Here is a 25,419-nt window from a genome sequence, read left to right on the forward strand (position 1 = left end):
AAGCCAAGAGAATTGCATTAGCAGGAGCTGAATAGTGAAGAAAATGTTCCCTGGAGGAGGGGATTGGAGGAGACACCAGGCCAGGTGATAGCTGTGTCGCAGTTGGGAATTATAAAAGGCCCAGGTGGGCAGAGAAAGGAGTTGATGGCTGAACCTGTATCAGGAGAGACATAAAAGTAGCTACCAGCATGGGCCAGACCAGTAAAGTGAAGCCTCAGCTTCGAATGAGAAATTGAGACGACCCGAGAGAGAGAGCTGACCAGAGAAGTTGAGATGGCGCAAGAGGGAGAGTGCTGACCAGAGACAGCAAGATGACTCGAAAGAGAGCTAACCTGAGAAGTAGAGACGACCCGAGAGAACACCGACCAGACATCGAGATGACCTGAAAGAGAGATCTGACCAGAGAAGTCAAGATAACCGGAGACCTAGAGCCGACCAGAGGAACTCTGGTAACTGGGGTGTAAATTACAGTACAGAGGGGACAGCGCATCAGGAAACAGAGGCGGCCAGATTAAAAGATATCGCTGAAGCAACTAGTTAATAAGAGATTTGTGTCCTAAAGGAGTAGTATCTCTGACTCCCAAGAAACTGAGAAGGAATTTAGTTTGTGAGCCCTAATGGGGACAGCGATAATAATATACGTAAAGCACTGTGGAATATGATGGCGCTATAAAAGTAAAGCAAAATAAATTATAAACACAAAAAGAGGCGCTCATAGGGCAAGTATATTGGTAAAGCTAAAAATGGCAAATTATAAAGGCTCACTTCACTTTATGTAGTTCTGCAAACATAGACATGACGCTATATAATGTATGATGTGCTGCCAGATGTTTTTTCTAGCTGCGAACTGGTATGGCTGAAGTGCTACACCATTAAAGAAAATCAATTGTTCTTCAAATGAAGAGTAGAAAACCATTCATAAGGTGCATTAAACCACACGTCTTGATTGAAAAAGGGACTTCTTTATTGCAAAAATCTAACACAACATGTTTCAGAGCTGTCGGCTCCTTTTTAAAATGACAAGACTATACAGACTATATTCTATACACTGTGTAGTCTTATCATTCGAAAAAGTGGACAAATCTGAAACGTGCTGTGTTAGACTTTTTTTTATTAAAAAAAAACCTTCTGTGGTCAAGACAAGTGGTTTAGTGCACCTTATGGATGTTTATAGAGGTGGGAAAGTATATTTCCCCTAATATGGGTATTTAAAATCTCCCTCAGGGGTTTTGCTTTCCTTTGAATCAACTTGTAATGACTATAGGTTGACCTTGATGCACCTTTTGTCTTTTTTAACCTTAATAATTATAATTACAAACTGAAAACAATCCATGGCTGTTCAAAGGTTGGTCAGATTTTGAGTAATTGACTATTTAATGCGTCAGACTGATGTTTTCCAGGATAATCATGCTTGTTGACCCACATAAAGGGTAAAATTTATGCTAACCCCTGAGTACGCACTTAGGGGGTACACTTAGCTGTTCTTGCCATTTGCATGGAGAAAACAATTATGATTTTTAAATAGAAGATGTAGCATATCCAAGCCTAATATATGGACAGGCCTGAAGATATTCCTTGCAAACCACACAACATTGTGTCTGAAAAGCCGACAGCCTCAGTTTAAATACCACTAATAGTGTACTAACATTTAAAAGCAAAGACAAAACATGAAGTATGTACTTTTATTTGGCAATATGAGGTTTAGTAATCCATCACAGCTGTCTAACCTCAGGTCCATAATTTATTCTGTATACAGCATATTCCCGCATGCAAATAAAGTCCAATGCCACTACACTTCTGCCCTGAAATGGCTTCAGGTTGTTACACAATCGCTAATTGCTTCCTAATTAGAGGACTGCAGTACGCCATGTTACAAGTCAATGAATGGGAGATATTCTAACCGAGCACACGGAGACCGTTCAGCTGAGTCACCAACACAAAACCAACTTGTCATTTTGATGAAAAGAAAATGCTTAGATTTTAACAACTGCTATCAAAGCCCATGTGCAGCTTAACCTAAGACACCACCAAAATCCCAAAACATGTGGAAACGAATAATAACTCCAGACAGTAGCAGAGAAGTGATAACATTAAAGCCATGATTAAAATACTCGTCTGCATTGTGTTTTAGGACAAAGAGAAACATGTTTAAACTTTGATTTTCCTTTACAGAAAATCCTTTTCTTCAGTAACTATGTCGCAGCTCAGTCTAGTTAACCACTTTTATTATCATGCTTCCTTATGTATTGCTTTGGATGTCACAGAATAAACAGTTCAGTTTATTTAACCGGCTCTTTATGAGATCTGCTTTCTTTGTTCTCTTGGTGAAAGGAACAATATAATTCTGCTTCATGTTAGTGGGATACGATTATTACATAGAAAAGGCATGTCACGTATACAATGTTTTTTTTTTTAAATATATTTAATATTTTTGTAACTTATTATACACAGACTTTACAGTGCCCTAATGACCTTATTTTTTTAAAAAGAGTGTTCTTAGAAAAAAAATGTTGAGTTTATCCTGTATTGTGATCAAATTAATGGTCCTCTGTATAGGAGAAAAAACTACCTAAATGTTCTTAAAGTTGTAAGTTAGGGCTCATTCAGACGTCCAATTTTCGCGTACAAGTGCAGTTAGCCTTCGTACCTGTGATAGTCTATGGGACCATTCACATGTCCAATTTTCTCCTCTGACAGAGCGGTCTTTGGAAAATATCAGACACATCCAATTTTTACTCAAGGGTCGGATCAAAATCAGCAATGCAAGTCAATAGGTTCGTGACAAAAATTGGACTGCACGCTGATGAAATCAGAGTGTGGTCTGATTTTCACAGATTGCCAGAATGGAGAAATTATTATTTTTTTTTAATTTTTCCATGTACCAGAAAATCGGATGACACTCATACCACATTCTGATCAAACTCTATCACAATCGGTCTGATTTTCTTGTATGTCAAAAAAACAGACACCTGAATGAGACCTTATACTGTACATCTTATTAAAGCTCTTCTATTATCACAGGTGTCCACTTATTTATTCATCCCCTCTAGTCCTAGATTGAACAGCTCCACTTTTGACCCAGTCTTGATGTCAGGACTTAATCAGTGCTGTGTGTGAAGGAGGCTGACCAGCTCGTTACAATAGCTAAGCCAGCTCCCGTCTATGTCATGAGCATGTCAAGCAGAAACTGGAAGTGAAACTGGGTCTGGAGTAATATTAGTAAGTTTGATAAATTACTATTTGGATAGACATTTCAGACCTTCCCACTCAGGACCTGCTGGACACCAGATTAAGACTAACATATTTATGATTTTTGCCTATACTGAAAGGCTCTGAAAACCCTCCACATGGATATTGTTCCCACAAAAGGGGGTATGGAGATGTAAATGCTTCTCCCTTACCTCCATCTCTGGTATGCAACCAATCTAACTCACTGCTACATTCCAATACGGATATTTCTTGGTAAATATAAATTCGACATATATATGGATACATTGAGTATAACCTACTGTAAAAATGATTACATAGATGGGTTTGGCTGTGTCTCACAGGGGGAGTGTAGGTCAGGTCTGGGTGCAGAGTTTTGCTATATTTGTATGTCTAGCTATTGTTCAGAGCTGTTGTGGCAACAATGCTAACAAATAAAGGAATCAAAAAATGTCGCAATTCTACCTCTCAATATGTCTGGGATGCAGTTACTGCCAGCTCAGTCGTCCAGTCTGGTGCAGGGGTGTGCTGAGCTGACGGTGTTTTGACTGATGGCTTGGTTGGTCAGTCTGGTGCAGGGATGTGCTGAGCTGACGGTGTTTTGACTGATGGCTTGGTTGTCCAGTCTGGTGCAGGGATGTGCTGAGCTGACGGTGTTTTGACTGATGGCTTGGTCGGCCAGTCTGGTGCAGGGGTGTGCTGAGCTGACGGTGTTTTGATTGATGGCTTGGTCTGCCAGTCTGGTGCAGGGGTGTGCTGAGCTGACGGTGTTTTGATTGATGGCTTGGTCTGCCAGTCTGGTGCAGGGGTGTGCTGAGCTGACGGTGTTTTGACTGATGGCTTGGTTGGCCAGTCTGGTGCAGGGATGTGCTGAGCTGACGGTGTTTTGACTGATGGCTTGGTCAGCCAGTCTGGTACAGGGGTGTGCTGAGCTGACGGTGTTTTGACTGATGGCTTGGTCGGCCAGTCTGGTGCAGGGATGTGCTGAGCTGACGGTGTTTTGACTGATGGCTTGGTCGGCCAGTCTGGTACAGGGGTGTGCTGAGCTGACGGTGTTTTGACTGATGGCTTGGTCGGCCAGTCTGGTGCAGGGGTGTGCTGAGCTGACGGTGTTTTGACTGATGGCTTGGTTGGCTAGTCTGGTACAGGGGTTTGCTGAGCTGATGGTGTTTTAATTGATGACTCGGTTTTCCAGTCTGAGACTGGGAGGTTCTGGGCTGCCTTCCGATGTTCCCTGTCGCAGGTGATTGCTCAGCTACTTAGCTGGGCTGTCAGTCCCAGGTCTCTGCCAGACGTACGTTCAGCTCTGTGTGGTTTGGCTCTCTGTGCCTTGTACTCTGCTTGTGGATGTTTTTTGCTGCCTGGCCTTGGACCTCGTTCTGACCATCTGTTTTGCCTCCTCCCTTTGTTCTGATCTGCTTTCCTCCTGGTAGTCTGACCTCGGACCGTCTCCTGACTACGCTTTGTCTATTCCCTCTGTTTATGATGAACCCTCCTGACCTTTGACCTCGGATTCCTTGACTACCCTGACTCTCGGCTTCTCCGAGAGAAGTGACTCCGCATCACTAAAACAATTAAAATAGGCTGCGCTAGTGGAAGAAGACGACTTGCTGCAAAAGGACATGAAGAAGATTCTCTTATCAGGGCAATGCATTTCGATGCAGGACAGGCATCTTTATCAAGTCAAAAAAATGACAGATGGGATAAACCGGTACATAGAGGAATTTAAAGTCAAGAATGGGAGCAAAGAAACATGTGGACGACCCATTGTTGGGAGGGTACAGAAATTGAAATATACAAAAAACATCAGACATAGATAAATGAACAAAATTTTTCACAAAAGAAGAACAAGATGAAGGAGTAGAGATCAATATTAATTTATGAATAAATGGATAGATAAAAAAGGGCAAAAATGAAGCAAAGATGTGTTAAATCTGTGGGGCTCAAAGCAGAAAAAGATGCCAAGAAACAAAGTAGGAAAGGTATGGTTAGTGAATAGAGCTATGGAGTGCTAACATGTCGAGTAACAGGGTTCTAGGATTTGGCCCAGTTGCAGTCATAATATGGATACTAAATGCAGCAACTGTCTGTGTGAACCTGAACTAACCTGCACTCTATAAAACAACTTAAAAACAACCAAGCTAGAAAAAGTTATAGAATGAGAAACAAGAGTGTGCCAATTGCAAAGAAATGCAGTGACAAAATGGATTTCTTCATCCATTAATATCTTACACTGTAATGGACTAGAACAAGTCATAAAATCAAACTGATCCAAAAAAGCACAGTGCATTAACGAGGGCATCCCAAATCATATTTCCCACAACCAACTTTTCATCCATTTCTTGATCTTGGCAGACCTAGGTGTATTGGGAATATATTGGGATATAGCCAAGGAGGAAAGTTCCCATGACTCATGTTAACTTAACAGGACATTTTTGTTTCTTACAGTATATTTTTAAAAAGCTGTAATTTATCCTCATTTAACAGTAGTATTTAGACCTGAACATTCACAAATCTGTTTGAAGGACAACGCAGTCTGACTCCACTAACATACTTGGAAAGCTCTAACAAGAAAAGTTATTCATAACATCACAGACAGCCATAACACCGTTCATTATGAAAGCCATTCTGTCTCCCAAAAGATCTTTATTGCCCTGTACAATCCTACACTTGGTAGAAGGTGAAGTGAAAAGATGGATTCTGTCATGGCAGCAAAAACTAGTCACACATAACACAACATGTGTGGCCCATCAACCAGGGCAATGCCAATGAGACAGGGTTAAAGAGGTTATCCGGAACTATTATATATATTTTTTTTAACTATGGGTCTAAAAAACTAACAGGCAGGTAGTTGCTAACTACCTGCCTTTTCTACCAGGCGCTGGCACAGAGTGGTTGTTGAGCGCCCCTGCAGGCAATTTAGCTGCTTTATGTCAAGAAAGCAGCTATTCCTCTAATGCTGATTGACAGTCGGCTCCCTGCAGTTAGCGGGGAGCTGGCCATCAACTGAGTAGAGCGTAAGAGAAGCTGCTACACAGCAGACAGGAACGAAGCAACTACCTGCCTGTTAGTATTTATGTCCATAGTAATAAAAAAAAAAAATAGCCCTGTATAACCGCTTTAAATAAAGCAGTCCATTATTGTGACAATATTCTTTTTAATAGGTGCAGTAATGAACTCTTACATCTGTGATATTTTTTCTTTATGGGACTAATTCATTATTGAGCTAAAAAAAGGTCTTTTTTTTGGTGCTGGGTAGGTTAAGGCTACGTACTCATGATGAGCTTTTGATTCATTTTTGACGCTGCAGAATTTCTGCACCTATTTTAATTTCATTGCGTTTTTGTGTTCTTTTTTTTAACATGCATTCTTGACCAATTTTTTTTCTCTAGGTGTGTCATGCTTTAAATAAAGCTGCTTTGTTTTTACACCTTCTGGTATATTTTTTTTTTTGACAAAACGTTATTGATATACATAGATGCAGATTACATGCGCTTTTGATCTGTTTCCACCAGGGAACCGCATTGGCGGATTTTACCACATCTAATGTAAGTCTATGGGGAAAATCCGCACATAAAACTCAGCGTACCCGCAAGAGAAATTGACATTCCTCGGCTGTGAAACACGCACCGCAGGTCAGTTTACGCGGAGTAAAAAAAAAAAAAGCACAGTGAGCATGAGATTTCTAGAAATCCTATCCACCATGCTGGAATTGTAAGCAGCAAAAATACGCAGCGTCAAAAATGCACCCAAAGTTCATCGTGGGAACGTAGCCTCCGTGTCAAGAATCACATCATAGAAATTAGTAATTGAGTGGAGAGTTGGTAAAAACGGTGATCAGCGTGTAAAAGCTATACCAGTCTAGGTGCAGTGTCTACTGGACCCATAGTGATCAGAAAAGGGGGTCATTGTGATGGCCGCTTAGCTTATTTCATTTGTTCTAGTTATTAATATAATGACTATCATTTCTGATGCATTCAGTATGGATTGGTAGGTGAAAAACAGAAATTGGGTGGGAATAGAGGGGTTAAAATTAGTGGGCAACACGGTGGCCCAGTGGTTATCACTGTTAGTTTGCTGCACAGGGGTCCTGGGATTAATCCCCATCAAGTAGTTTGTATGTTCTCCCCATGTTTGCATGAGTTTTCTCCGGCTTCTGTTTTTATCCCACACTCAATACATACTGATAGGGAATGTAGATTGTGAGCCCCAACGGGGACAGTGATGATGTGTGTAAGGCGCTGTGGAATATGATGGCGCTATATAAGTGAGCATAACTAATGTACATATGTCCATACAATGCACATTATTCTAATGGTTCCCATGCAGTTATCATTTGAGCTTCTCTTTTCTCCTCTTGAAAACCCCCAAGAGCTGTGTCTCCTATCTAGTTCACAACTCACTATCAATGCATCTAATGTTTATTTATTTCCTCATTTCTTCTGATCACCTTTAGTTTTCACTTTACACATACGACAAAGGGATCCAATATACAGGTCTATAGGTTGCTCTCTGTAGATCCATCAACGTGTCCTTCTGTTTCTACCTCCTTGACTATCCTTTTCCACTATATAAATCGTGTACATTTCCATTCATAAATAAATGATTAGCGGAACTTCATTAGTTCTGCCTTCTGGTGCTGTAGGATATGCTCTGCTCCTGTGTCTCCATGTTTTTCCTATACATGTTAAAGAGGAAGTGACCGATACCAGCAAAATGTGATGTGTTTATTCCTAGTATGTCCTCTTTGACATGTTCATTTTTTTTTTTTCCATTTTTCAAATGGAAAATAAATGATGAGGATGTTGAGAAGCTGTTATAAAAAAAAAAATCATAATTGGCTATAAATAATACATTAATCCACTTAAAGGGGTTGTCTGAGATATGAATTTTACATACTCCGCTAGGGAATTTGGAGTTAATAGCGCGATCGCTAATAGAGGGTCTTTGTCAATTAACCCAGGCAGAAATCAGCTACATGTATGCAAATTATAGAAAAAGACCATGAATGTGCATGGCCATTATGTAATATTCCATTTCCTCTGTGGTGCCACAGAGAAATTAAACAATTCAGGGCAGATGTCACTATAGATTATTGTTATGTTCTGCTACCAGAGCTAAGGAAAGAGAGGAGATCTGTCCCTACGATAGAACTCAGCTTAATCCCTAACAGGGAACCTGATCCTGCGATCAGACCTGCTAAAGTCCTAAGCTAGTCTGTACGGAGACCTATAGATATGGGGAAGGAATCCCTACAAGTACTAAGGACTGGGAGGAAAATGGGACACCTCCTAACAGAAATAGTAGCAGACAGACGAACAAACAAAATATATAGAACAAAGAGGTCCGTAGACCAAGCAAACTAACAGAGTTAGATACAGAGCACAGGCTAGCTAGAAAGTAGTTATACAATGAAGTCCAGCAAAGCCAGAAGGGCGGAGCAGGATTAAATAGGCCAACAAGGTCATGTGACCAGCAAAGGAAAAAACCTAAGAGCAAGGTTCTAACAGTACCCCCCCTTCTAAGAGGATCCTCCGGATCCCCTAGGACCAGGCTTATCAGGAAATCTCCTGTGAAACGCTCTGATAAGTCTGGACGCGGAAACATCATCCGACCTCACCCAAGAGTTATCCTCGGGTCCGAAACTTTTCCAGGCCACAAGATACTGCAAACTACCTCTATACCGTCTAGAGTTAAGGATGCGAGAAATTTCATATTCCCAGTCCTCCACCACCGGAGGAACAGAGGCAGAGGCGTCACAATCCGATACAACAGCTTTTTTCAACAGAGAGACATGAAATACCGGATTAATTCTCCAGGAGGTAGGAACCTCCAACCTAACAGCAGATTGGTTGACAACCTGAAGCACCTTAAAGGGCCCTACAAACTTGGGACCCAATTTCTTAGAAGGAATCCTCAACCGCAGATTCCTAGAGGACAACCAAACCATGTCACCAACAGCGAACAAAACCTCCTGTCGTTTCCTATCAAAGTAGTCTTTAGATTTTCTGTTGGCCTCCTGGAGATTACCACGCACATCCGTCCAAACTCTCTCCAAATCAGCGGAAAAATTCTCCTCCTCAGGCACGGCAGATCCCAACTTGGAGAACGACCCAAACGACGGATGTCTCCCAGAACAACAAAAAAAAGGCGAACAACCAGCAGAAGAAGATGTATGATTGTTCAGAGCAAATTCAGCAAGTGGCAGAAACTCAGACCACCCCTCTTGATTGTCTGCCACAAAACAACGCAAGAACTGCTCAACATCCTGGTTTTTCCTTTCTGTCTGGCCATTAGATTCAGGATGATATCCAGACGAGAACGACAAATGAACTCCCAACCTGTCACAAAAGGCACGCCAAAAATGAGCCACGAACTGAGGACCCCTATCAGAAACAATGTCAGTAGGAACGCCATGAAGTCTGACAATTTCCTTGACAAAGGCCTTAGCGAGAGTTTTAGCGCAGGGCAGTTTGACGAAGGGAACCAAGTGACACATCTTGCTAAAACGGTCCACGACCACCCAGATGACAGTAAAACCCTCAGAGGGGGGGAAGGTCAGTTATAAAGTCCATAGCCAAATGTGTCCAAGGAGCACTGGGAACCTCCAAAGGACAAAGCAACCCCGCAGCAGGAGTATGTGAGGACTTAGATCTAGCACATATAGTACATTGACGCACCCACTTAATGACTTCCTTCTGCCATCCAGGCCACCAAAAACTGCGACCCACCAGTCTCTTGGTCTCAGAGATTCCGGGATGACCTGCCAACCGAGATTCGTGACACTCAAACAAATCTCTCCTAAAGGTCCCAGGCACAAAACCTCCCATGAGGAGTGTTAGATGGGGCATTCTCCTGTGCTTTAAGAATCTCACCTTCCAAAACGGAGTCCAAAGCAGCTATCACAACACCTTCTTGTAAAATGTTCTCCTCTTTCTCAGCACCGACTATGGGAGAAAAACTGCGAGACAAGGCATCCGCCTTAACATTCTTAGAACCAGGGATGTAAGTAACGGAGAAATTAAACCGCGAGAAAAACAGTGCCCACCTAGCCTGACGGGCATTCAGGCGCTTGGCAGCATCAAGATATATCAGATTTTTATGATCCGTAAGAACCTGAATGGGAAATTCCGCACCTTCCAAGAAGTGGCGCCAGTGTTCAAATGCGAGTTTAATAGCCAATAATTCCCGATTACCAATATCGTAATTCAGTTCAGTCTCCGAAAATTTTTTTGAAAAAAAAGGCACAGGGATGTAATCCATCCCCGTTATCCTGAGACAATACTGCGCCAACCCCCACAGAGGAAGCATCAACCTCAACCAAAAACGGCTTAGTCACATCAGGCTGCATAAGGATGGGAGCAGAGGTGAACCTCTCCTTGAGATACACAAAAGCTTCAATGGCCTCAGAAGACCACTGAACCGCATCAGCACCTTTCCTGGTGAGATCGGTCAGAGGTTTGACAATACTAGAAATTTTTTTTATGAATTTTCTGTAATAATTGGCGAAACCCAAAAACCTCTGTATCGATTTCAAACCAATAGGCCTAGGCCATTCTTGTACAGCTTGAACTTTAACCGGGTCCATCTCAAAACCTTCGCTGGAGATAATGTAGCCCAAAAAACTAATTCTCTGTACAGCGAACTCAAATTTCTCCAGCTTAGCAAAAAGCGAATTGTCCATTAATAACTGTAATACCTCACGTACGCTCCGCCAATGAGACTCCAGATCCGGCGAATAAATCAAAATGTCATCCAAATACACAACCACATTTTTGCCGATCAAAGGTCTAAGGATGTCATTAATAAGATTCTGAAAAAATGCAGGAGCATTAGTAAGACCAAAAGGCATAACCAGATTCTCAAAATGACCCACAGGAGTGTTAAAAGCAGTCTTCCATTCGTCACCCTCCTTCATGCGCAACAGATTGTATGCCCCCTTAAGGTCAATTTTAGAGAACCACTTGGCCCCCATTAACTGGTTAAACAGATCAGGAATCAATGGCAGTGGGTAAGGATTGCGTACAGTAATTTTGTTAATCTCACGAAAATCCAGACAAGGACGTAAACCGCCGTCCTTTTTTTTTACAAAAAAAAATCCAACCGCCACAGGAGACTTAGAGGGCCTAATGTGACCGGCGGCCAAACTTGTCTGTATGTATTCCTCCAAAGCCTTTCTCTCAGGAATAGTAACGTTAAATAAACGACTTTTAGGAAGAGTCGCTCCAGGGACAAATTCAATAGAACAATCATAGTCTCTATGGGGAGGCAAAACCTGCGATTCCTTCTCAGAAAAAACTCTCCAAAAATCCTGAATAGGAACAGGCAATTCTCCCCTATCCAAAGCTGCAATACGCCCGTTACAACACTTGTCATAACATTTATGGCTCCAGGATTTAATTTCACTGGTAGACCAATCCAGTACAGGATTGTGAAATTTTAACCAGGGCAATCCCAATATTACTGGAGAAGGCAAGTTATTCAACACTACCAAATCCAATTTCTCATGGTGAACACCATTAATAGTGAGAGGAAATTCACAGACCTTGAGAGTAATATTCTTCAAAGGGGAGCCATCCACAGAAACCACAGCAATGGGGGATGATAAAGGTTCGGGTTTTAAATTGAGTCTTTCCAAGAATCCCCCATCAATTACATTCAGAGTAGACCCACAATCAACAAACACCCGAAATTCCATTAATTTTTCCTGAGCAATCGTGGAAGCAGCTAAAAATACACCCTTGGAATTTAAACAGGCAATACGGGCATGACTGACCATTTTTTTTTTCTTTCTTCATACGAAGCTCACAGCCTTTAATCAAATGACCAGATTTTCCGCAATAGAAACACAAGCCTTCAGAAAATCTACAGTCTTTTTCTTGAGAGCGAGGTGCCACCGATCCAATCTCCATCGGTTCACCACTGTTAGTACACACATTCTCATAACCAGAAACTGACATAGCAGAGGATTTGCTCTCATTAACCCTTGCACGCAGTCTCCTATCCACCCGTATAGCTAATTGCATAGCCTGTTGCAAATCTTCAGGTGTAGGATAAGCAATTAGCAGGTCTTTAACACTTTCATTGAGCCCAGCAAGAAATAGACTTTTCAGAGCAGAATCGTTCCACCCTGTTTGAGTAGACCAACGACGGAAATGAGTACAATATTTTTCCACATTACCTGATCCCTGTCTCAAACGTCTTAACTCAGTCTCAGCTGATGAGACACGGTCAGGATCATCATATAATAGTCCCAAAGCAGAAAAAAAACTATCCACTGATCTGAAGCATGTATCACTAGGTTGCAAAGAAAAGGCCCACTCCTGAGGCTCTTTGCGCAAAAGTGACATTATGAACCCTATGCGCTGGGATTCATCCCCAGAGGACTTGGGTCTCAAACGAAAATACAATAAGCAAGCATTTTTAAATGAAAAAAATTCTCGGTGTTCACCAAAAAATAAATCCGGCAAACATACCTTAGGCTCCAAGAAATGTGCTCCAGGACAGTTACTCACGTGCTGACGGAGCTCGGCCACCTCCAGAGAGAGTCCCTGCAGGCGTTTAGCCAAATCCAGAACCGACACCATGATGGAACAGAAAAATCTTTCCTTAGAGAATTTGCAGGCTGGACTTACTGTTATGTTCTGCTACCAGAGCTAAGGAAAGAGAGGAGATCTGTCCCTACGATAGAACTCAGCTTAATCTCTACGATGTAACAGGGAACCTGATCCTGCGATCAGACCTGCTAAAGTCCTCAGCTAGTCTGTACGGAGACCTATAGATATGGGGAAGGAATCCCTACAAGTACTAAGGACTGGGAGGAAAATGGGACACCTCCTAACAGAAATAGTAGCAGACAGACGAACAAACAAAATATATAGAACAAAGAGGTCCGTAGACCAAGCAAACTAACAGAGTTAGATACAGAGCACAGGCTAGCTAGAAAGTAGTTATACAATGAAGTCCAGCAAAGCCAGAAGGGCGGAGCAATATTAAATAGGCCAACAAGGTCATGTGACCAGCAAAGGAAAAAACCTAAGAGCAAGGTTCTAACAATTATAGCAGATTACAGAGGGCCCCGGTATATTTTAGAAAGCCATCTAATTTAAAAGAATAGTCCAAAAAGGATAACCCCTTTAACCAAACCCAGTATCTGAAAAAAGCCTTTTTTGTCTACAATGCAAATTTATAGAGGGTATTTCAGTATTGAGCATTAAAGAGATTGTCCACTACTTTTTGATTGATGACCTTAGGAGAGGTCATCAATGTCTGATTGGCCTGGGTCCCACACCTGGCACCCCCGCCGATCAGCTGTTATCGGTGTCCGCAGCGGTCGCCAGCCGGAAGTGCTCACTTGCGGAGCTGGCTGTCTTCTAATAGTGGCCACCGTAGGGTACTGCACATCCACCTCCTATTGATTTGAACAAGAGGCGGATGTGTAGTACCCTACGGCAGTCACTACCAGAACACGGCAAGCTCCGCAAGTGTGTACTTCCGGCCGACACCGATAACAGCTGATTGGCGGGGGTTCCGAGTGTCGGACCCCTACCGATCAGACACTGATGACCTGTCCTTAGGATGGGTCATCAACCAAAAAGTAGTGGACAACCTCTTTAATCAAGAAAATGTGTATTGCATAGTTAGTTTTCTCCATAAACTGTATTAAATCACACGCTTACTTACATTCAGTAACGTTGAGGATGGACTTCTATAAAAACAAGTTTTACTGCCAAGCCATCATCCAATAAAACAACTAATAACATTTTATGGAAAATTCTAATTAAGCCCTGCAATGGGATATCATGAAAAAGGATGCTTATAGAGAGATCTGTGACTACTAATCCTTGGGCCAGTCCAACAGTTACGACAGTCTCGGTTCGAGTACAGACCACAAGGTTTAGATCAGCCTTGATGCTCCTGCCCCAAACTTAACAGCCTCATATACGTCTATGAGAGTGTTGATTCCGGGGCAAGAGAATGCGGCCGCTGAAAACATCGTGGTCCGTACTCAGATGGTCTACGTCAGAAGTATGAAACCGGTCTTACACATACAAGTATTTTGAAAATAATGATAATTCTGAAAATAAATCACTTACCTGGTTAAAGAGCTCTATAAACATGGAATAACGTCTTTACAAAACATGATATTCCCATATTATAAGGACTTCCAGCAAAGCAAGCGCCAAGTTTTAGCGTTTCCTAAAGTCATAAAAAAATATATGTATGTTAGAAAATAATAGAAAAAACCTAGAATATAAATCACCGCTTAAAGCCACATTCACATATCCATCTCCGTTTTAGGCTTGTTTCACAACATGTTTTTGTAGGGTACTTGACATATCCATTAGTACTGTAGAAAAAAAAAACATTTAAACAGAAGTTTTTCACATTATATTCTAGGTAAATACAAACTTATGTCAACTGTGTATGTTTGACATGGTTTATGCACTTTTTTTTTACCAAAATGCACAACAATACAGTCTGCTAAGCTTTTTCATTGATTAAAAAAAAACAAAAAACGGATGAAAAATGTATCCTTTTATTACATTTGCAATCTTTGGAAAATAAATGCAAACATACACATTTGCATCTCTTTTTCATTCCTTTTTTCCGTTTTTATTTTCCACAAAATAAGTCATATAATATTTAACAGTACTACCAAGTCATTTGAAAAACGATGTTTTTTTTAATGGACGCAATATATATTTTGAAAAACAGTGCTACCTGCCATCCGTTTGCATCAGTTTTAGATACAGCTTATTTTTTTTTTTTGTCTATAGTATAAAAACGTGTAGCTATTAAAGATTATAAAAAAAGTGATGTCAAACCAGCCTGACATCCATAAAAAAGGACCGTTATTCTTCTATGTATCATCCATTTCACATCCAATTTTTTCTCATCTTTTTTCAAATCCTTAATGAGGTAAACTGTCTGCATTTTTTCCATTGACATTTCACAATAAATCAGTTAAAAATGGAAATAATTCACTTTTCATCTGTTTTAGACAGATCCCCATAGACTTGAGTCTGGTCCACAAAAAGGGATGAGAATGGGACAATAACTGACTTTAAAGCACCTCTTAAGCATTTTTTTTTTTTTACTGCAGCGTTGGAGTGGTGCTACTAATCCAAGTTCCCTGGGTCTAATTTTAGACTGAAAAGGCAGCCGTTTTCATCTTTTATAGGCGCTGCTCAGGCCGTTCTCCAGCAGTTTGTGACCTCCCGGATCGCTCCAGAGTTTGCCGGGTGATCCGGAAGTCATAACTCAATGTAAGTCGATGAGAGTCGCCAGAATGAGGCCAGAATGCGGCTCTCATAGAGAGATAGAGATTACATTGAGAGCTTGTCACCGTTACCTCTGACTTCCCATCAATCAGAAATTGCGGTCACAAGATGGCAGATTGTTACCTGACTGGTGCCGGGAACAACTGAAGATGGCGGATGGGGCGTATAACACAAGGGTCAGGGAACTTAGATTAGTAGCACCACTCCAGAACAGAAAAAAACGCTGGAGTGGTACTTTAACTGAACAGACACATGGATCATTTAAAAAAAAATGAATGTGTGAAGGGTACCATTACACTTTATGGTTATGTGTTGAAAACAGACAGCACACTGATAAGCTAAGTGCACACAGAGTTTTTTTTTTTTTTTTTGGAGCTTTTAGAGTAAACTTTCTAAATCTCAAAACTCCTCAAATTGAGTTTCTGCTCCAAAAACTGAGCAATAAGGCTCCGTGTGGTATTCTGATTTCAGCAAATAAAGCTTATTCTTTGTTGAATGTGATTTTGATTTTTTTGAATAGATTTAAATACACAGAAAGAAAGACATTTTTCGCTCTGTTGTTATTCTAGCTCTGCTAGCGTGTAATTATAAATCACTGGTAATAAGACTTAGCCTAGAAATGATAATAGACAGCAGTAGTAGATTAATTGTTCATCTCAAAGTGAATCTTTCTTCAATATTAAATTACAATGTTTGTTTCATTACATTACAAAGAAATGCACTAAAACATTTATTACTGTAAAATAGGCAATAAGTACGGTAAATCATATTTCTATGTCACCCTAAATAAATAAGTAGTTGGTTCATCTCAGCTACTTTGTCCCTGAATGACCCTGATGAGGTTACTACAGAAATACAGCTATAAAGATCTGTGGATAGGTGACAACTTGTTTTCATTGGACAACCCCTTTGAAACTAGGGACATGTTAGATGTTCTGATCGATGGTGGTCTAGGTGCAGAGAAACTCACCAATTGGTAAAGTGGAGAGGCAGAAGTGGTCATCAGAGAGCAGCTCTCCTTAGAGACTGAAGGTGTGGTCTACACTGTCTAGAGATCCTACCTTAAAGGACCACCATACACATTAGACTAATGTTGGATGACCCCGCCGATATCGAAGGGTTTGGCCAAAGTATAATGTGTAAGGGGACGCCGGACAACTAATTGTCAAGGGAAAGGCCGGGCATGTTTGATTATATTTTTCTCCTGGAGATAAGCCGCCATCCGACATGGCAGTCGGCGCCTTTCTCATTGAGAACCTAGAAGTGCTTGGCCGAACAGCGCTCCTGTGTATGGGAGAGTCAGCTGAGGACAATCGGCCAAAGCATTGTTTGACAGCCATCTAATGTGTAGGGCCAGCCTTAGTCTCAGAGGTGAGCAGCTCATGGATAAGCACTGCTAACACTTAATTTTAGTTATCAGTGTGCGTCTCAGAATCTGGATACCCCATTTTAAGAAAACTTAAGATGTCCCTATGACATTTTAAACAAACTGTAAAAGTGTAGTTAATATGTACAAAGAAAAATGTTTACGTTGCATTAAAATATCATAAAGGAACACTTTTGGTGGAACTGATGAACTGGGTGATGCCTAATTCCAGGCCTTTGGGAGTGACATATGACACAGGAGTACAAAGAGCACCAAAGAGAAGTCATACAAGAGGTGTAATGTATGGTGTATCACTTTTGCCAGGAGTGTTCTTTTAACAGAATCTAAAACTAAATATTAGTTTTATCATTTAAAGTTGTACTATATTTTTTGTGAAAATTTATCAATTTTAAAAAGATTATACAAGAGTCATGTATTTGTTATATATATATATATATATATATACACAGTACAGACCAAAAGTTTGGACACACCTTCTCATTTAAAGATTTTTCTGTATTTTCATGACTATGAAAATTGTACATTCACACTGAAGGCATCAAAACTATGAATTAACACATGTGGAATTATATACTTAACAAAAAAGTGTCAAACAACTGAAAATATGTCTTATATTCTGGGTTCTTCAAAGTGGCCACCTTTTGCTTTGATGACTGCTTTGCACACTCTTGGCATTCTCTTGATGAGCTTCAAGAGGTAGTCACCGGAAATGGTTTTCACTTCACAGGTGTGCCCTGTCAGGTTTAATAAGTTGGATTTCTTGCCTTATAAATGGGGTTGGGAACATCAGTTGTGTTGTGCAGTAGTCAGGTGGATACATAGCTGATAGTCCTACTGAATAGACTGTTATAATTTGTATTATGGCAAGAAAAAAGCAGCTAAGTAAAGAAAAACGAGTGGCCATCATTACATTAAGAAATGAAGGTCAGTCAGTCTGAAAAATTGGGAAAACTTTGAAAGTGTCCCCAAGTACAGTTGCAAAAACCATCAAGCGCTACAAAGAAACTGGCTCACATGTGGACCGCCCCAGGAAAGGAAGACCAAGAGTCACCTCTGCTTCTGAGGATAAGTTTATCCCAGTCACCAGCCTCAGAAATTGCAGGTTAACAGCAGCTCAGATTAGAGACCAGGTCAATGCCACACAGAGTTCTAGCAGCAGACACATCTCTTCAACAACTGTTAAGAGGAGACTTTGTGCAGCAGGCCTTCATGGTAAAATAGCTGCTAGAAAACCACTCCTAAGGACAGACAAAAAGCAGAAAAGACTTCTTTGGGCTAAAGAACACAAGGAATGGACATTAGACCAGTGGAAATCTGTGCTTTGGTCTGATGAGTCCAAATTTGAGATCTTTGGTTCCAACCACCGTGTCTTTGTGCGACGCAGAAAAGGTGAACGGATGGACTCTACATGCCTGGTTCCCACCGTGAAGCATGGAGGAGGTGTGATGGTGTGGGGGTGCTTTGCTGGTGACACTGTTGGGGATTTATTCATAATTGAAGGCATACTGAACCAGCATGGCTACCACAGCATCTTGCAGCGGCATGCTATTCCATCCGGTTTGCGTTTGTTGGACCATCATTTATTTTTCAACAGGACAATGACCCCAAACACACCTCCAGGCTGTGTAAGGGCTATTTGACCAAGAAGGAGAGTGATGGGGTGCTACGCCAGATGACCTGGCCTCCACAGTCACCAGACCTGAACCCAATTGAGATGGTTTGGGGTGAGCTGGACCGCAGAGTGAAGGCAAAAGGGCCAACAAGTGCTAAGCATCCCTGGGAACTCCGTCAAGATTGTTGGAAGACCATTTCCGGTGACTACCTCTTGAAGCTCATCAAGAGAATGCCAAGAGTGTGCAAAGCAGTCAAAGCAAAAAGGTTAAAAAAAAAAAAAAAAAAAAAAAAAGTACAGTAAAACTACAACTCAACTTTCAATACATTAGAGCTTGGAAAGTTTTACTCCCGAGATCTAGATGTACCATTCAAAGTGTGTACCCTAGTGGTAAACTGTTTTATTAACAAGCGCACTGTGCTGTAAAAAGGTGTCTGGATTTTAATTATATAAATCTGTTTATAATGTGACCAGCTCCCTCTTGAGTAAGTGCAGCCAAGCTAAACATTTAAGTGATGTTTATAGGTTACACTTAGCAATTTTCCTTGAAAAGATATACCTCCCACATGGAAGGGTCAATGTACCTGCTGTAAAAGTTAAATAAATATGTCTGATATTTTTACAATTAACATAGCTTTGATGTTCTTTATCCAAGTATAAAACACATACTAATATATCATATAAGAATCATTATATTTCATAAGATAGTTTGTAGTCTTCATACAACTTAGGAGAATAATTTCCCATTAAATGAATTGTTATGCACACGCCCGGACTGACTGGCGTGTGCGTGTTTAGTGATCCCACTGGACCATGAACCGGAGAGTGCCTGGAGGGGCGTAACTAAGTATCTACCAGATCCGACCAAGGTCGCACGACGGCTAACGACCCCAGAGCACCAGGGAGGAACCGAGCAGAGGGACCAGGTGCTACTCCAGGTCAGACCCCGGACACGGCTGTTGACCCACACCGGAGAATACAGGAACAGGCAGGTTAGGCTGGCACACTGAGTGGTGGGTATAGGCAGGCACGGCTGGCATGCAGACAGGCGGGCACTGGTAAGCACGACTGGGATGCAGGCAGGGGGTACTGGCAAGCACGGCTGGAGTGCCGACAGGGAGGCACTAGCAGGTTGGAGCACAGACTGGATAAGGTCCAGTACAGACTTGGACTCAGGAACAGAACCACAGATGCGGTAGACAAGCAGAGCAGAGCGAGACCGCCGGAGCGGTGAGCAAAGGCAGAGCAGACGGGACAGGGCTCTGTTCACACGGAACAGACTGGAAGGGAAAGGCAGAACCAGATACACACAAGATACTTGCAATGAAGTAGCGAGTGGACTCTAAACTCACAAATGGAAGTACAGTGACAATGAGTAGGAGTTAGGTGCAGGTACAGACTGCAGAAAAAGGGAAGGTACGGGCAAAGAGAAAAACAGGAACTAGGCTAGGAGAGTGTTCAGACAGGAACTGACACTGCAGCTCGATACAGGAGCGAGTCTGGGTATGCGGCCCCCAGAGGGTGGGACGAACAGGCTAGGAGCGTGTTCAGACAGGCCTGGAAATACAGCCTCCAGGAAGGCAGACAGGCAGGAGAAACAGAACAGGACCTGGCACATTCAGAGTCAAGAAGCACACTGAATGATAAAGTTGCTCAGGCACCAGCTTCCAGGTGAAGCTGGTTTAAATATCCAGTGACTGACAGCAATAGGCTGACGACGCATAAGGGGTGTGCCCACAGCAGCTATAAGAAACAGGAAGTGACCGGGCCGCCGCCCTAAGCAGCCAGAACAGAGGCAAGCAGACAGCATGGAAGGAAGCCAGGCTAACAGACTGGACTGATGATCAAGTTTGCGATCTTGCATAGTGGGAGATGGTGCCCTATGCAAGAATGCCGCCAGGTATGTTACATGAATCTGTCATGAAAATGCAAAATTCTTGTTTGAAATTATTGCTGTACAAAAGTAATTACTTTTATATATTACAGAATGATCTGACTTAGTAATATTGGTGTATCGCATTCAAAGAAGTTGCTCATGGATATTCATTCAGGGGTCCAATGTAAGGATACATAAGTTAGCTGCATAATTTAATCACTACAATATAGCCAATGATTGGCCTGTTAAGTGACTCCCTATTCACTTCTGTGCACCAGTCAGCACTGAGGCTTTAGTTTATAGACGCACTCAGCCCACTCACTTGATGTGCTTATCACGGGAAAAGCCAATGTTCTTGTGATGAGTGGGAGTCTCTACAGTTGGAACCTTAAACAGCAAGTGACAGCATCTTGTTCCTAAACTAGAAGAGTCCCTTACTAGTTTAAAGGTGTCAAGCCGACGACTTGCATGGGCGGTAAGTGCTGCCCTACTTACTGTGGTCACCGCTCTGCTCCTCCCAAATCTCGGGTTGTATCGCTGAGCTGCTTCTTGCAGCATTTCCTGCTCTGCTGCATCCTACTGCTGCTGCCTCCACCCGGCTATAGGGAGGTGAGGCCAGATTTTGCAGGAACTTAACCACTTGTGTCCTGCAGACGTTAGCTTCCCCACCCTGTCCCTAGTTTATTAAGCAGTTCCTCCCACCACTGTTTGCCTGAACATAGGTTCCTAGTTGCTTACTTCTAGATCCTATTGGTGCATGTTCGTTCTGTCTCTTCTGCTACTGACGCAGCTCGTTTTCGGTCTATCCTGATCTCTCTGCTTCTGAGAAGGCTATTATATTGAACCTGTGCTGCCTGCCCTGACCCCAGATTGTCTGACCACATCTTTTTCTTCATCCACCTGTACCTCGAACCCGTGACTCTGACCCTCCGTTCAGCTGCTACAGACTTGGGGACTGCCCTGGAGTGGTACCTGGTGACTTCCTGCGGCCAAGCCTATCCTCACCATCAGAGGCTCTAGTGAATACCAGGTAGCCACTTTATTACGCCCCCCCAGGGTAAGCCTGGCCACTGGCGCAGTGTGTCCACATCCACCCGCATTACGGAAAAGGCAGCTTTGAATTTTTTTTTATTGCATTATATGTATTATGTAAAAAAATAATTTCTGTAATGGGTTTTAATCAGGAATATTTAGCCATTTTGCTTCTGCAGCTTGCATGTATTACCATATAGTACAAGCTGCCCAATGCTGTTGCTTGTCAATACCAACTGCTTGGCTACTTGTCTGCTTAGTCTTCAACCCCTAATACATTCTAAATCAAAGGTCAATTCTGATTAGATGACATTAAATCAGGATTGAGCTTATATTCACATTCAGAAAACAGAAGGCGCTGGAGACTGAGTCTTCTAGGAGTCCGGCAGTCAGCACTGACACTGAATGGCTTTGAGCAGCTTGCAATCTTTTGTAATACATGCAGGCTTCAGAAGCAAAATGATTAAACATTTTTTCTTAAAACCAATTACAGAAATTTTCTTTACAAAACACATGCAATGCAAACGTATCCATAACATGTAATTTATATCTGTTGCCTGGAATGTAAAACCATAGCAAATAATAGATCTTATCCTATTAAAATCCATATTTTGTTTTATCCACACATAGGAGTTATAATACAGAATTTACCAGACAAAATAAAGGATTCTCTGAAAATGTCAGAGATCACTGGTTTAGTTTTTCACCCCCAAGGGTTATGGACACGTACCACCCATTAAGCAGAAACTGAACAGAAAGGTCTGAGAGACAGTACAGTCATCCTATACTCTGTCCTCCCTAACAAGCTTGCCCCTGGACTTGTCAATCAATCACCGTCACAATGGGCAGCATGTGTGGCTACTAACTTGGTATTAAATAGTTCCAACATTATTAACAGCATAAAAAGTAAAATGCTATATAAAATAATGTGTTTTGCGCCTATTTTCTCTATGCATTTTATTAAGGCTTGTCATGGCTGTTTTATACACTTGCTGGTAACAGAAAAGCACATGTAAGGAATGCCGAATCCACCATAAATATTTCGCCTGAGTGTTCACCACCTGGAACAGTAAATTATACTTTGACAATAAGCTGGACTTCCCCAGAGGCAGCACCATTTAACTGCTTTATTTATTGCACAGGGGGACAATTACTTCATTTCTTTTAAGTTCACACAACAGCTTTACTGTAATTCCTTTAATAAATCTCAAATAAGTGTCTTTTTGTTTTCTTCTCAGACTCTGAGACTGGATTATGGGTTTGGTGGCTACATGTGGATAGCACTATTCCTGGACATTGCTACTTTAAGAGCAAATGACTTCATCATATAACAAAATAGTCTGAATAGTCATACAGTATATTGTAATCCTGGGAACAAGGCGCCCAATATACTTTATCACATGCTTTCTAATCCATTAAGTGAAGGTCACAAAACAGAATATTATACTTAAAAGAAAGGGTTTTAAATAAAGGTGTAAAGTGTAAATTCATTTAATCCTACATCTGATATTCTTACAGTCTAGCACATATTTCTGGTATTATTCTGTAAAAAAAATTTGGATGCAGAAGATTAATTATTAGACTATCAATAATGAGATTTCACTGGTCTGGTTTAATAAATCGGAATATTGATTGATTGATTGATTGATTGATTGAAGAGAACTTGCCAGGACGACTTTGTAAATGTAGAGTAAAGACATAGCTGTAATAACGCTGTAATAACGCTGTAATACTGATGATTACCTGCAAGGAGTTTGTATGTTCTCCCCGTGTTTGCGTGGGTTTCCTCCGGGTTCTTTGGTTTCCTCCCACACTCCAAAGACATACTGATAGGGAATCTAGATAGTAAGCCCCAATGGGGACAGCGATAATGTCTGTAAAGCGGTGTGGAATTAATGGCGCTATATAAGTGAGTGAAATAAATAAATAAATACATACATTTTTATTATGCTTTGCTTATACAGCGCCATTAATTCCACAGCGCTTTACATAAGTTATCATCGCTGTCCCCATTGGGGCTCACAATCTAGATTCCCTATCAGTATGTCTCTGGAGTGTGGGAGGAAACTGGAGAACCTGGAGGAAACCCACACAAACACGGGGAGAACATACAAACTCCTTGCAGATATTGTCCTTGGTGGGATTTAAACCCAGGGCCCCAGCGCTGCAAGGCTGCAATGCTAACCACTGAGCCACCGTGCTGCCTATAATATTGATACAATTGGTAAAGAAATCCACTTTATTGTTCTTTTATCACCATTTGAAGTCTGAGATTTCAAACAGAGGAGACCAGTCATTCACAGACCAGAGGCAGCAGAGGGGCCAGGGAATCACAGACAGGGAGGAGAAGACCCAGTGCACAGTCCGGCCCCTGTGCACCAAAATCTAATTAGAAGAAAACATTTTGCAATATTCAGGTCACTGGAGGCATGGTTTATTTTTCACATATATGGGATATTTTAGATGTTTCTGCCTCATACAATTACACAATAAAATAATGATGTTTAGAGAGCTCTCATTAATCTGGTGATATATAATTAATGCATATATCTATAGTCAGCATCGTAACATTGAAGCATAAACAAATGCTTCTAAAATGTGAATGTCAATTAAGATCAAACACTGGTTTCCTAACCAAAAGGATAAAAGATAAATCTGCTATAAAAATAAATAAAGATATACTTGTCCACGCTCTAAAACACTTATTATCTCGCAGTGATGTTCTGATGAATTACGGTACTTCTAGGACATGTCCACAGTTCTCAGGATTGGTGGGAGTTCCACTGATAAAGACTTTTATGACTTCTCCAGTAAATATGTCATATTAAGCAATAATCTAAAAACCAGTACAGCCGGACCCTTTTAAAAGTACCGGAAAACATGCAAAACGCCAAACAGCAGGATTCACAAAATGTCACAAGAAATATAAAAAATCCATACTTTCCCTTTGTATTTGATATTTTTATCCTGTATTTACACATAAAGTGGTCTGTAAGCATTTACACAATGGCTATGGTTTTCACTACTTAAAAAAACTATAGTTTAACTACTGTAAACACCTATAGGACGGACTTACTCTACAGACTGCTTAGATTATAATGATTTATTAATGTGTATATTACCAAATGGTTGTGAACCCTTTTTAACCTAAAAGCTTATGTATGGAAGACAACTAAATGCTTGGTTAGAGGGGTTGTCCAGTAGATGTGAACAAAAATCTCAGTTTAGTGCAACTTGTGCCAAATTGGAAGCGCCAACTTCTGTGCTGGTATTAACAGAGAGAGGGCAGACACTTCTTTTTTTAAGTGACCACATGTGATAAAGGGGGCTGGCTATGGCTCATTTCATTAGCTAAGCAAAACCCCTTTTCTGACTCTACGTCACGACAAAAAAAGAGGCTGGCTTATGGAAATAATCAAGACAGCCTCCCTGTCATCCACACAGGCATGAAGAACTCTATGCCTGCATCAGAACAAATGTGGAAGTGGAACTGCGAGGACGGCAAGAAGGGCTCAGACGGGATCATCAGGGCACTTGTGAACAAAAAAGTATATTAGTAAAGTACAATTAAGTAAGATATTCATACATACACACACAGTGAAATTTCAGGTCACTTGACAGACTCTTTAAAATCTAGACACCCATATATATAAAAAATTAAATCAGTAAATGCTACATAGCTTTACATTACAGCTATACCAATAGGATGGTGAATGGAAATTCAACACAATCCTCTTAATTTTTACACTGTTATAACATGATTGGAAAAAAATGAAGTCTGTATTAATAGTGATGAGCAAGCACAAAATGCTTGAGTGCTCGGTTCTCGAATTGAGCAGGTCGGACGCTCGGAGGCGCTCGAGTCAAGCAACAAGAATAATGGAAGTAAATAGGAAACTCAAGCATTTTTCCTGAAGACCCGAACAGGAGGGCTGGGGGGGTGCAGGAAAATCGCTGAAATGGATGGAAACAGCACTCAAATTCAACGATAACAGCATGAGGAAGACGCCGGGACACATCT

At 41.3% G+C, this 25,419-nt stretch overlaps 1 protein-coding gene across 2 annotated transcripts in view; it reads right to left on the reverse strand.

Moving 5' to 3' along the window:
- Positions 1-25,419, reverse strand: part of SULF1 (sulfatase 1) — a 157,711-nt gene that overhangs the window by 122,345 nt on the left and 9,947 nt on the right. For both annotated transcript variants that reach the window (XM_073679419.1, XM_073679420.1), the window contains exon 2: positions 14,304-14,406. The gene's annotated coding sequence lies outside the window, so the exon portion shown is untranslated. The remainder of the gene's footprint in view (positions 1-14,303; positions 14,407-25,419) is intronic.

Source organism: Phyllobates terribilis, unplaced genomic scaffold (assembly GCF_046119375.1).
Source record: "Phyllobates terribilis strain yellow unplaced genomic scaffold, ASM4611937v1 Scaffold_4__5_contigs__length_816908805, whole genome shotgun sequence".
Classification (NCBI taxonomy): Eukaryota; Metazoa; Chordata; class Amphibia; order Anura; family Dendrobatidae; genus Phyllobates; species Phyllobates terribilis.